Source organism: Trichosurus vulpecula, chromosome 8 (genome assembly GCF_011100635.1).
Source record: "Trichosurus vulpecula isolate mTriVul1 chromosome 8, mTriVul1.pri, whole genome shotgun sequence".
In the NCBI taxonomy this organism is placed as follows: Eukaryota; Metazoa; Chordata; class Mammalia; order Diprotodontia; family Phalangeridae; genus Trichosurus; species Trichosurus vulpecula.
Window position 1 is genome coordinate 150,978,314 of NC_050580.1, and position 13,350 is coordinate 150,991,663.

Below are 13,350 nucleotides of genomic sequence, written 5' to 3' on the forward strand. Positions count from 1 at the left end.
ATAACAACAGAGAATAATTAATAGTGACAGCTAAAATTTATATAGCACTTACTATGTGCTAAGCACTTTACAATGATTATCTCATAGGATCCTTACAACCAACCTGAGAGCTAGGTGCTAATATTATTGTGCAAGAAGAAATGAGGAACAGGCAAATTTCAGAAAATCCTGGAAAGACTTGTATGAACTGATACAAAGTGAAATGAGCAGAACCAGGAAAACATTGTACAGAGTATCTGCAACATTGTGTGATGAGCAACTATGAATGACTCAGGTCTTCTCAGCAACACAATGATCCAAGACAAGTACAAAGGACTCATGAAGGAAAATGCTATCCATATCCAGATAAAGGACTGATGGACTCTGAATGCAGATCGAAGCATACTTTTTTTCACTTTATTCTTTCACGTTTTTTCCCCTTTTGATCTATTTCTTCTTTCACAACCGTGACTAATATGGAAATATTTTTTACATGATAGCACATATATAAACTATATCAAACTGCCTATCTTTTTCAGAATGGGGGGGGAAGGGAGGGAAAAATTTGGAACTCAAAATCTTATAAAAATGAAGGCTAAAAATTTTTGGACATGAAACTGGGAGGGGAATAACATGCTATTAAAAATAAATATTTTTTAAATTTTTAATATTACTATCCCAATTTCAGAGAAAAGGAAAATGAAGCAAACAAGGATTAAGTGATTGCCCAGGGTCACAGAGCTAGTGTCTGAGGTCAGGTTTGAATTCTGGTCTTCCTGACTCCAGACCCAACCCTCTATTCACTGTGCTGCTTAGCTGCCTATTCTAAATACTAAGGCAGCAGCAGGGACTGTGCCTTAGTTGTGTTTCTATATCCCCCAGTGATTGGCACAGTACTCTGAACAGAAGAGATGCTTAATAAACATCGGCTGAACTGAACTAAACAATCTGAGTAACTCATCTCTGGCAATAGGAAATTCTCACCAAGTTGAAACTAGCACTTTCCAACCTGCGTGATTACATGGCAAGCCTGCAATTTAAAAAAAAAATGCAGTGGCAAATTTAGGCATTAGGGGATTGAAGGACAGAAGGAGGGTAGACAGTTGTGGTGGAGAATAAAAATGTAAGCCTTGAGAATCGGTACAGGTACAGGTCCCTGGAAAGAAAAATGCTTGAAAAATGTCCTCATCTGTAAAATGGAGATTTCAACTAAATGATGTCAAAGGTCTACATTGTATTGGTACTCTGACTACAGCAAGGGAGAGAGGGAAGCAGAGAAGCAAGATGAGGGGCCCTAAATCCAAGCAGCCTTTTGTGTAGGATAAAAGCACCAGGGCAGCCTGGCTCACAGCAATACATAAGTGATTTCCAGTGGGGAAAGAGAAGCCCCCTTCAAGTTTTAGCCTCTCCCCCTGGAAAGGGAGGTCTGCCTAAATGCCATCCAGGTCTGCCAAGTCTTCTGAGGTGGGCTGTATGAGGTCAGCCGGTGCCAAGGGCTCATCCTGCTTTCTGCCCACCTAAAAGTCAGATTTGACCAAGAAGCAACCAGCCAAATGCTCAGACCTGAGATGCAGAAGGAGAGAAGCTACAGATAAGCCAGGTCCTAAAGAATCCTAAAGGCTCTGTCTAGCCAATCATTTCCATTTCTTTCTCCATCTCAAATGTGAGGATTATCTGGTCAGGACACTTCACTCTATCAGCCAGGGCAGATCTAACTAATCTGGCTCAGAGGTCATAGTATCAAAAGGATTTAGAGCTAGATGTGACCTTAGAAGTTATTGAGTCAATCCCCCTCACTTTCCGGCCTTCTCAACATAAGCAGTCTACCGCCCCCATGGGTCACTCACCATGGAATATCCCTCTGCAAGGCCCACTCCCCCTTCTCCCATTGGTTACTTCCAACTAGAGCCTCCATTTTGTGGAAGGCTGAGGTTGGCTTCTCTTCCTTGTCCTCCTGGCCCTGTTCCTGATTTCTTCAGGACTTCAGAACCATAACCTCCAGCCAGGTGCCTTCATTCCACCGCTGCCACCACCACCTACTCTTTTTAACTTCTTTTTGTATGTTGTCTTTACTTATTAGAACATAAGCTCCTTGAGGACAGGGGCTGACTGGCAAAGGGTAGCTAGGTGGTGCAGCGGATAGAGTGCCAGTCCTGGAGTCAGGAAGACCTGAGTTCAAATCTGACCTTAGACACTCACCAGCTGTGTGACCATGGTCAAGTCACTTAACCCTGTCTCAGTTTCCTCATCTGTAACATGAACTAGAGAAAGAAACGGCAAACCACTCCAGTATCTTTGCCAAGAAAACCCCAAATGGGGTCACAAAGAGTCAAACATGACTCAACAACAACAACCTGGTACATAATAAACCCTTAATAAATGCTTATTTCCTTTCTTCCTTACACATAAGAAAACTGAGACCCAAAGAGGGCGACTTGCCAGGGTCTCACAGCCAGTATGTGCAGAGATAGAATCCAAACTCAATTGTTTCTGACTCCAAGGCAAATGCTCTATCCTCTATGCCTAGGATTCTTATGCTTTTTTGTGTCATGGACCCCTTTGGCAATATGCTATGCCAACAGACTCCTTCAAATATTGTTATAAAATGCAAAACATATAAACAAAAATATTTATATTTATAAAATATATAAGATATAATACTTATAAAATTTATTTAAAATATTTCTAAAAATAAAAACATACCATATATGGGATTACAAAGAAAATCAATTATAATGAAATAAATGTATCAAAATTTTTCTTAAAACACCTGTATCACATTGCCTCACTCAGGTAAGTATCCCCCTCCACCCTCATCATTCTGTATGTCCCCTTTGAAGCTAGCACCTAGGCCAAAGACCTTCCTCATTTGAAAGTACTGTTCTCAGTTCAAGGGGCTCCCTGGCTCAGGCCTTCAACAATCTTCCAAAGTCTTCCCTCCTCATCCCAGCCCCCAAAATCAGCATTGTGTAAGGGTTTGAGTTTCTCTGCTCAACAGGGGTGAGGTACCATTAATGAAAAGAAAAGAGGAGCCAAAAGCAGCCAGCAGAATAGAGGGGGAGAAAGATGTAGCCTAAAAAAATCCATATATTGGATAATTAATTCAGTTAGGCATGTGTGCATACGTGTATGGGTGTATTCATACATGTGTGTATACATGCATGTACACCTTGTCTCAAGTTATTTCCTCACTCAAACAGCACATTTATTTTTTAAATTTTTTTGTTTTTAGAATATTTTAATTCTTTCTCAATTGCATATAAAAACCATTTTTAACATTCGCTTTTCATAATTTTTAAGTTCCAAATTCCCTCTTTCCCTCCCCTCTTTGAGGAAGCAAGCACTTTGATAGAGATTATACATGTGCACTCATGCAAAACATATATCCCTATTAGCCTCAAATAGCACTTTAATTAAATGGTCACCAACTAAGAACTAGCCGATCCACAGCCAGAGGTATTGGAGACCCCTAAATCTCACCTCCACTTCAGTAAATGAGTTCAGTGACAGGAGGTCATGGGCCATTTGGAAACATGCTTATTTCTCATCTCCTTTTCAGCTAGACTAGAGGCAAGTGAGTACAACCTGTGAAAAGGTTTACCTTAAGGCTGAGCAATCTTTCCCCTTGGGCTAGGGTGCGCCTCAGGCAAGCTGGTGAGGAGAACACAGTAGGAAATCAGAGCCCTCTTTAGGCACTGATATAGTCTGATTCCCTCCTGTTCCCATACACAAACACTGCTCCCCACACTGGGCCAACCCCAAAGCTTCCTTGTCAGATCACTTTCAGAGCTGGCTGTCCAGCAGCCGTCCTTTCAGTCTGTGCTCTGGTTCCCAAACTCTACAGCCATCTGGGGCTTTCTCCTTTCTTCTCCTCCCTCCCCAGCACATTGAATCACTTCCCGGTGTTCCTTCTCTCTGTTGTTGTTCAGTAGTTTCCATCATGTCCGACTCTTTATGAACCCTTGTTGGGGTTTTCTTGGAAAGATACTCAAGTGGTTTGCCACTTCTCCAGCTCATTTTACAGATGAGGAAACTAAAGTCAATGGATGAAGTGACTTGCCCTGGGTCACACAACTATTGAGTGTCTGAGGCCATATTTGAACTCAGGGCCTCCTGACTCCAGGCCCGGCACTCTATCCACCACACCCTAGCTACCTTTCTTCCTATTCCCTTGGGTTTGCAGCTTCTTCAAGGAGGCTGAATGATCTCAGGTGATTGCTTCCTTTATGATGTTTCCCTCTCCTAACCTTTCCCTCATACTTCTCATGCTACCGATGAGTTGTATGACCTTGAACAAGTAGCTTAACTTTTTGTATTCAGCTTTTTTTCCACTGTGAAATGACTGCCCTTAATATGTTCCTAGGTTTCTTCCAGCTCTAATATTCTTTCAATATTTTGTCACAGGTTTTGCTCTGTGCCACATACTGCGCAAAGTGCTGAGGACACAAAGAAAAAGAGTCTCTATGCTCTGTGAATGCACATTCTCATGAGGAAGATGACACTGAGCTAACGAGGTACCTACAAGATACAGACGAGACAGAAGGCAATCTGAGAGGGGAAGGCACTGGGAGCTCTGCCTTCCTCATTCTCTTCTTTCCCCTTCTTGTCCCCTTTACTTCCCTTTCTCTCCTTTCAGCCCCATTCTTCAAACACATTCTTACTCTCTCCTCCTTCTCCTTTTCTACCTCCCCATCACTCTTCCTGGTGAAATTCCCTTGACATTCCTTCATAAGCTGGCTTGGTCTGCCTTGGGCGGGCACCCCAGTAGCCTTTATGCCTTAAACCATAGAACTTCAGTCACTATGGGCTTCTGAACACTCAGAGAATTGTAGATGCGGCTGTGGGAATACCGGGTCACAAGATTAAAATGCAACTGGGAAATGCCTAACAAAATAAACAAAATTACAACATAGATAATATTAATTTGTGGTTTTCTAACTGAACATACAGTCTCAAGGATTCATTTCTATTTTAGTATGACATCACTGAATTCTAGCCTAACCCTTAGATTTTACGGAGGCCAAGAAAGGTTAACTGAATTGACCAAGGTCACCCAGGCAAGAAGTAGCAGCTCTAGGATTCAAACCCAGCTTCTCAGGCTCCAAAACAAGCATTCTTCTAGTGGACTACTCCCCTTCCCCCGCCTCACATGCTGAGAGTAGCTTCCTTTCTCTAGGATATAGATGACTTATAATTTTAGTAAGGTGAGTCCCTCTTTGCATATGAAGGCTTCCTCCAAGCACCTTACAAGACGGTTGGACATGTTAATATACGAGGAAATCAGGCCCCATGTCCCGAACACGCAGTACTTTTCCCAGCTTATTTTCAGGGCCAGCCTCCTCCAGGGGGCTATGCAAGAGGCACATGGCCAGAAGGAAGCCAAGAGGAAAACCTAGACTATTTGTCCTTTTCTAAGCAGGGACAGGGGTTTGAGCCCCTAGACCAGCCCATCTAGCACCATATGCTAATTCTCAGAACTTTACGTGTTGTCCTTCAAGAAAACATGAAGAAAAAATTACCACTATAAATCGTATTGATACTTTAATTAAAGATATTATGTCACCTGAAAGACAATGATATATAACATACATACACGGATGGGTAATGAAACATTTGTCAGTTCTACATAATACAAAAAATGAATTAAGTACTGTGAAAAAATGACTGAAGCTCTTTTTTAATGATGTACTCTGTCTTCTATCCTTGGTGAGGCTGGTCCAGGACACATTACTCTGACCTCCCAGATATGTCTGTCTTCTTTGGCAGAAGTTGTTCCAAACTCTGTTATCTCTTCCCCTCCCCCTCCCCATCCCCAGAGGGACCTGCAGGGAATCCATGTGAAATCAGTGTTAGATAATATTCATCTTATATGACTCCTGACTTGACCAGAGTGGGTAGGAACTTGAGTGATATGCTCCATAGGGCCAAAGAGGAAAACTGGCATCTTTGTCCCCATCTACCCTCTGTTCATGGTAATTTGTGATAATTAACGATATTTCCATCCTTTGAAGGGTAGAAGAAGTAACAAGGAAAGTTACTTGCTATGTTGGACCTTATTCTTGACCAATAAGGAGGTTGCTGAGGAAGTGATCACACCAACTCAGAGAACAAGGGAAAGCAGAACAGTCTGATGCACTCCCTAAGAAGAGGAAAGTCCTATGGCCTAAAATTTACAGAAGTCGGCTCAAGGAGCTCTAATGAATGGCTGGACAGAAACCTTTCCACTAAGAAAGAAAAGGGGGAAAATTTAAAAACACAATTAGAAAAGATGAAAGCCAGGGCAGATAGTAAATACAAAAGCATGGCCCAGGCCTGTAAGAAGAGCCTTTTGATCAGTAAAACTCAGAATGAGTGGAGGCTAGTGATAAACATTAATGACAATAAAAGTCATTTTAGCTCTGTTGGGGAAAAGAGAGAGATCAAAAGAGGAAAAGGACCATAGAGTGACATGATGATAAGGGATGCTAGGAAGAGGGCAAAACTACTCAACTGTCATTCTGCTTCTGTTTTCTCTGTCAAGAAGAATATTTGAACTGGAAAGACAGAGCAAAATGTTTAGCAGACACAAAAGATATGACAAGAGTAAGAGAAGACATCTAGCAATACTGGATTTGTTTTGTTTGACTAGATTTATTTGTCACAAAGAAGGATTCTATTTGGAGGGAGCCAACATGAGTGGTTCTTGAAAGACCAGTAATGTGAGAAGACTGAAGAAACATAAATGTCCTCCCTATTGTCAGAAAATGAAGAAAGTGGCATCTACAAACCACAGACCAGTGACCTTGACTGATCCCTGGGGAAAATTCTAGAGTCTATGATTACAGCAAGAGCTTGTGAACATCTGGAAAGAGAAGCCATGATCTAAAAGAGGAATCATCTCTTTTTTAAGAATACTTCATGGAGAAACGATGAACTCTGTGTGAGGATTGAAACATGTTTTCACTTTATTTTTCTTGTGTTTTTTTTGCAACATGATGAATATGGAAATATGTTTTGCATGACTTCACACATATAACAGGTATTACATTCCTTTTCTTCTCAACAGGTGAGGAAGGGGCTGGAGGGAGGGAGAGAATTTAGAACTCAAAATTTTAAAATGAATGTTAAATAAATAAACGTTTATTGACCCAAAAAAACCCATCATGACATACTAACTTCCTTTCCTTGTTTGAAAAGGTACCAGATTGGTAAACTGAAGGATTGCTGTAGGGAGAGTTTGTGTCTAGATTTTGACTAAACCTTTTACAAAGCCCCTCAGGCTAGCACTGTTATTAAGATGGAGAGATACAAATTAGATGAGAGTAGTAAGGTAGATTTAGAGCTGATTGAATGAGTGGATCCCAAGAGCAGCCATTAAGGACTTAATGATACCTTAACAAGAACAGTCTCTAGGTAGAATGCCTGAGGGATTTGCACTTGGCCCTATGATCATCAACATTTTTTAGGAGGAAGGCATTTATCATATTTATTAACTGTGCATAGAATATAAAGTGACCAATCTGTTAGATAAGAGTTATGATCCAAAAAGATCTCACTAAGCTGGAACAATGGATCAAACTGAGCAAAGTGAAATTTACATGGGAAAAAGGTCAGGTCCTACAATTGATTTTAAAAAAAACTTTATAATATGGAGTTGGACAACGGTCAGCCTAAGAAAGATCTGGGGTTTTAGTAGGATGTAGCATGAAGATGAAGAAGCTCCCAAAATAGCTAATACCATCTCTGGCCACATTAAAAGAATCACAATGGCTACAATTCTGGAAGTACTAGTCCCACAGTTCTCTCACCTGGTCACACCACAAGTGCAAGATTGTGTTCAACATTTTAGGAAGAACACTGACAAACAAGAAGTGTTCTAGATGAAGGCAACTAGGGTAGTGGTGTATGGGCAGAGAGGGACAAGACCATGACATATGCAAATCCGTTGAAGGAAACGGGGATGTTTAATTTGGAGAAGATTGACATGAGGGGGATAGAGAAGGATGATAGTGGTCTTCAACTATTTCAAGGCATGTTTTAGAACTGATTTTTCCTTCTTTGCCTCAGAAGTCAGAAGTAGAGGCAATGAGTGGAAGTTGGAAGGAGATAGATTTAGGCTCCATGTAAGGGGGGGAAAACTGTCCTGTTAGGGCCGTCCAAAAATGGAACAGATTGCCTGCCTCAGAACTAGCGTGTTCTCCCTTATTAGAACTGAAAGAGAACACTCAGAGACCTCTGTGCTCAACACAAAAGAATGAATGTCTAAGAGTGAATCTCCAGTGTAAACTTCATTTGCTTAAAGTAAAATTTAGATGATGACCTGCTGGAGAAGTTATAGAAGGAATTTCTAATTAGATACTAAGTAGACTACATAGGCTCTGAAATCTCTTCCAACTCTGAGGTTCACTGACATTGATATCACACGGAGAACTAAGTCTGGGGCAAATCTTTTCCCAGTCACCACACTTCCTCCCCAACTAGATTGTAAAGGTCTTGGGGCAGGGACTGTCACCCTTATTGCCATTCCCTTTGCCCTTACCCAACATCTTTTCAGCACGTACACTGTATACTATAATGTCCCTTTGCTTCTTAGCTTCCAACTGTTTGAGGCAGAGACTCCGTTTTGTGTTCATTGTCTGTTCCCGTCTCATTCCAGAAGTGCCCAAACCAGTGTTGTGCTTCTTCCAGGTCCTTTATTAATGTGTGCCAGTCAATGCAGGTAGAGCAGATCTGAGAGCAGCTTTCCAAGAACCTACCTAAAAGGTCCGCTTCCCAGATAAGGCAGAATACACAGTTTAGGATCACGCTGCTATTGTTGTTCAGTCATTTTAGTCATGTCTGACTCTTCATGACCCCATGTGGAATTTTCTTGGCAAAGATACTAGAGTGATTTGCCCTTTCCTTCTCCAGCTCATTTTTCACAGATAAGGAACTAAGGCAAACAAGGTTAAGTGACTTGCCCAGAGTCACACAGATAGTCAGTGTGTAAGGCTGATTTTGAACTCGGGTCTTCCTGACTCCAGGCCCAGTGTTCTATCCACTGCACCATCTAGTTGCCCAAGTGTTCTCAAGCTCCCTACTTTCTTTGGATGCTGCAGCCTCACAGAGCCTAAACCCGCACCTCCAGGGTCAGTTTGTACATTAACCCCAGACATACAGTGTGACCCCTAGAATGCAGTATGGACTCATTGTTAAATAACAAAGAGAGCTTTTGGAGGTGGCTCAGACACCAAGAAATTATGCACAGATACACCCATGTTCACACAACTGCCTCAATCCTCACCCTCTGAGGCACCACCACCTCACACCCTTCAGATGACTAAGATGACAGAAAAGGACAAATGCTGGAAAGGATGCAGAAAAATTAGGACACCAAGCATTGTTGGTGGACTTGTGAAGTATCATTCTTCAGTGCAATGCCAACTATTCTAGAAAACAATTTGGAACTGTGCCCAAAGGGCTATAAAACCTTGAATACCCTCTGACCCAGCAATACCACTACTAGGGCTATATCCCAAAGAGATTGAAGAAAAGGGAAAACGACCTATTTGTACAAAAATATTTATAGCAATTCTTTTCATGGTGATAAAGAACTGGACATCAAGGGACATCAACTGCGGAACGGCTGAACTAGTTGTGGTATATGATTGGGAAGGAACATGACTGTGCTGTAAGAAATGACAAAGAGATGGTTCCAGAAAAGCCTGGAGAAATTTATATGAATTGATGCAAAATGAAGTAAGCAGAACAAGGAGAACACTACACAGTAAGAGTACTATCGTAAGGATGATCAATGGTGAATGACTTAGTTGTCAACCACACAATGATCCAAAATAATTAGGATGATAAGATCCTAGATCTGGAGCTGACTGAGACCCCAGAGACCATCTTGTCCAACCGTGCAATTTTACAGATGAGAAAACTGAGACCCAAGGAGGTTAAGTGACTTGCCCAAGGTCACTGAGGTAGTATCAAAATCAGAACCTGAACCCAAATCCTCTGACATCAAAGCCAGTGCTTTTTCCAATATATCACAAGGTTTGTGATTTGAGGTGAAAACCAACGAGGGGTGGGGGGAAGACCATTTCACTCTTATAAATTCATTTTCTGGGGTTACATTGCAAATGCTCTGGAGGGATGACATTGGATGTCTGGGGCAAAGGGAAGTCTAGTGGCCCAAAGAGGAGGTGAAAGAGCAAAGAAAAAGAAGGTCAAAGGTGAACTTCACCTCCTTCCTTCTAAATAAACCTCTGCACCCCTGGTGTTGGATTGAAGAAAGAGCCTGGAGCCAAATGCCAGTTTGCCTCAATTTCTGATAAAGTCTGTTTCCAGCAACTTTCCCTGGAGTTGGGATCAATTTTGTGGCAGGACTAATTTCTAAAAGGAGGGAAATGCACCATTTCTAGGGTTCTTATCTGACCCCCACTGAAAAGGAAGGCTTCTTTGAAAAAGCAGCCACAAAGGGAGATAAACACCTGGCCCTGACCTCACAGGGGCTAAATCTGCAGAACCAAAAGCAACTCCCAGATCGGTTGTGCTTCTGACCTGATTTAATCATTGTTTATTTCAGTATTTTCCAGGAAATTGTTCATTAAGGATAAAAGCACCTGGCTTACAGTAAGAGAACATTACACAAAGACTCTGTCATTGAGTCCTGGGAAGAAAATTAATTAATAAAGCCAAACTGAACAAACATGCTATAAATTAGAGGTCTAAAAAAGAAATGTCTGACATTTAGTAGATTAGGCTAGAAGATTGAAATAAAACATCATATTTTTAGATTAGGATGGGGAAGAACAAACATCAAGCAGTGGGCTCAGGGAAGGTGGCAGGGGTAACAATCTATTTCAAGAGAAACCAAAGCCTTTGCTTCCATTAAGAGAATTATAAATCAATTCTGTTTTGTCTGGGGGCACATCCGAGCTGCACGCGCTAAATTAAAAAGCTTAACGTGTTAGGGCAGCTTTTCCTGAGGCCTCCAAGGACCAGTGCCAGCTCAGGCATTCCGAGACCTCTGGATCCTTAGCAGGTCAGTGAGGGGAAGAAAGGGGTGTTCAAGATGCACCCTTAATCTATGGAGACTGGCCTCATAAGAAGGGAGTACATTCCAGGTTTGGAGGAGGGACAGGAGACCAATTGTCTGGGAAGCATCAAGCTAGTCAATTTGATTAGTGTGAAGGGGACTAATATGAAATAAGGCTGGAAGAGTAGATTTAAGAGGTCTAGGGGGCAGCTAGGCAGAACCTAACCTGGAGTCAGGAAGACCTAAGTTCAAATCCATCCTCATATACTTACAAGCTGTGTGACCCTGGGCAAGTCACTTAACCAATGTTTGCCCTGGTTTCCCCATCTGTAAAATAGGGATCATAATAGTACCTACCTCTCAGGATTGTTGTGAGTATCAAATAAGCTAATAATTGTAAAGTGCTTAGCACAGGGCCTGGCACATAGTAAGGGCCATATAATTAGCTATCTTCATCATCATCATCATTATTGAATGAGTGCTGTATATGATAGCAGTACTTGATGAAGACTTCAAGAAACACTCAGTAAATATCTCGGGTTGAATAAGCCTCTGAGATTAACTCAAAAAATACAACTTCCAGGGAGCCTCCCCTGGAATCTCTTCAGCCTTTGGGCATTGTGTTTGGGGGAGAAGAGTGGGGTGAGAGGGCTTATTTTGCAAGCCAGGCACCTCCTTTGCTCAGGAGGCTTCCAGTTGGGACCGGGATGATGATGAAGCCCTCTAGGTCTTGGGGGAAGGGCTAGTGACCTATACATTCTTTCCCACATCACTGGCAGGGCTATCAGCACCCACCTGCTCAGGGCAGCACCTATAAAGAACATATCTATACCAACATACTTAACCTGCACTCTGGATCATTCTATAAAGCCGAAGGAAGGATAAGATCGCTGGGAGGAGGGGAGAGGCAGTTTGGATGTTTATTTCAAACCAATTTCACCCATCATAGAGCAATCTCTAAAGCCAAACCACTGGATCCAGGGCGCAGGAATGTGTCAGAGTGCTTTACATTTAGAAGAGAGGTAATGAGTGGCCCCCAGCCTGAATGGAACGCCAACCAGACTCTGCTGGCCAAGGGAGGAGGGAGAGGGAGAGAGAAGGAAAGCAACTTGCTGAGCTCACAAAAATTCCCGCTGGTTCCCTTCTAAGAGCAACAGCAGTAACGGCTTTACAAACAGAGGCAGGATTATGGAGTGGTAAAAGCACAGGGCCAGAAGGCAGGAGACCTGGGTCCTGATCCCAACACATTGTGTGACTTCCTTCTCTGGGCCTCAGTTTCTTGAGCAAGAGAAATGGGGAAAGATAAGGCATTAAATAGAAGACATCGTTATAGAACAGCATTCCTCATCAATACTTTCCTCTGGGTTTTCATGACATTGTTCTCTTAGGCCTCCTCCTGTATGTCTAACTGCTGCTTCTCAGTCTCCTTTGCCAGTTCTTCATGTAGGTCATGCCCATTAACCAGTGGGTATCCCCCAAAGTCCTGAACTGGGTCCTCTTCTCTTTTCATTTTCTACTCTCCCTCGACCATGTCAACTCCCATGGGTTTGGCGTGAGAGACAGAGACAGAGAGAGGGGAAAAGAAAGGGGGAGGGGAGGGAAAGAGAGAATCTCTAACCCCTAACTCTTCGCCTGAGCAACAGTTCTTTTGAACTGCCTTTTGAATATCTCAAAGTGGATGTCCCATAGACTTCTCAAACTCAACATGAACAAGAACTGCTTTTTCCTTTCCCTTTCCCACACTTCTCTACTACTGTGGAGGACATCACCACCCTTTCATTCACCAAGACTCTCAACCTTAGCATCATCATCCACTCACTTGCCCTCACCCCACATGTGGAGTCCACTGCCAAATCCTGTCATTTCTTTCTCCACAATGTCTCTCCTATATATCCTCTTCTCTCTACTCACACAGCTGCCACCCTAGTTCAGACCTTGACTATTTCAATAGCCTTCCAATTATTCTACCTGTCTCAAATACCTCCCTACTCCAATCGATCCTCAGCTCAGCTGCCAAAGAGATAGTTCTAAAATAAAAGTCTGACCATGTTACTACCACCCCTCAATAAACTCCAGGGGATACCTATTGCTTGAAAGATCAAACATCAAAAACCCTTTGTTTGGCTTAAAATCCAGCTCTTTCCTATCTTTCTAGTCTTCTTCTACCTTACTTCCCTCCACACACTCTGGGAACAAGATCCACTAGCCTACTGATACTTCATCGCCTCCTGTTGTCATGCCTTTGCCCTGGATGCCTCCATGCCTGAGATATTCTCCCTCCTCACCTCCAAATCATAACTTCCTGGTTTCGTTTATGACCGGGCTCATATTCTACCTTCTGCAGAAGCTCTTTCCTGGTCCCTGTAGCT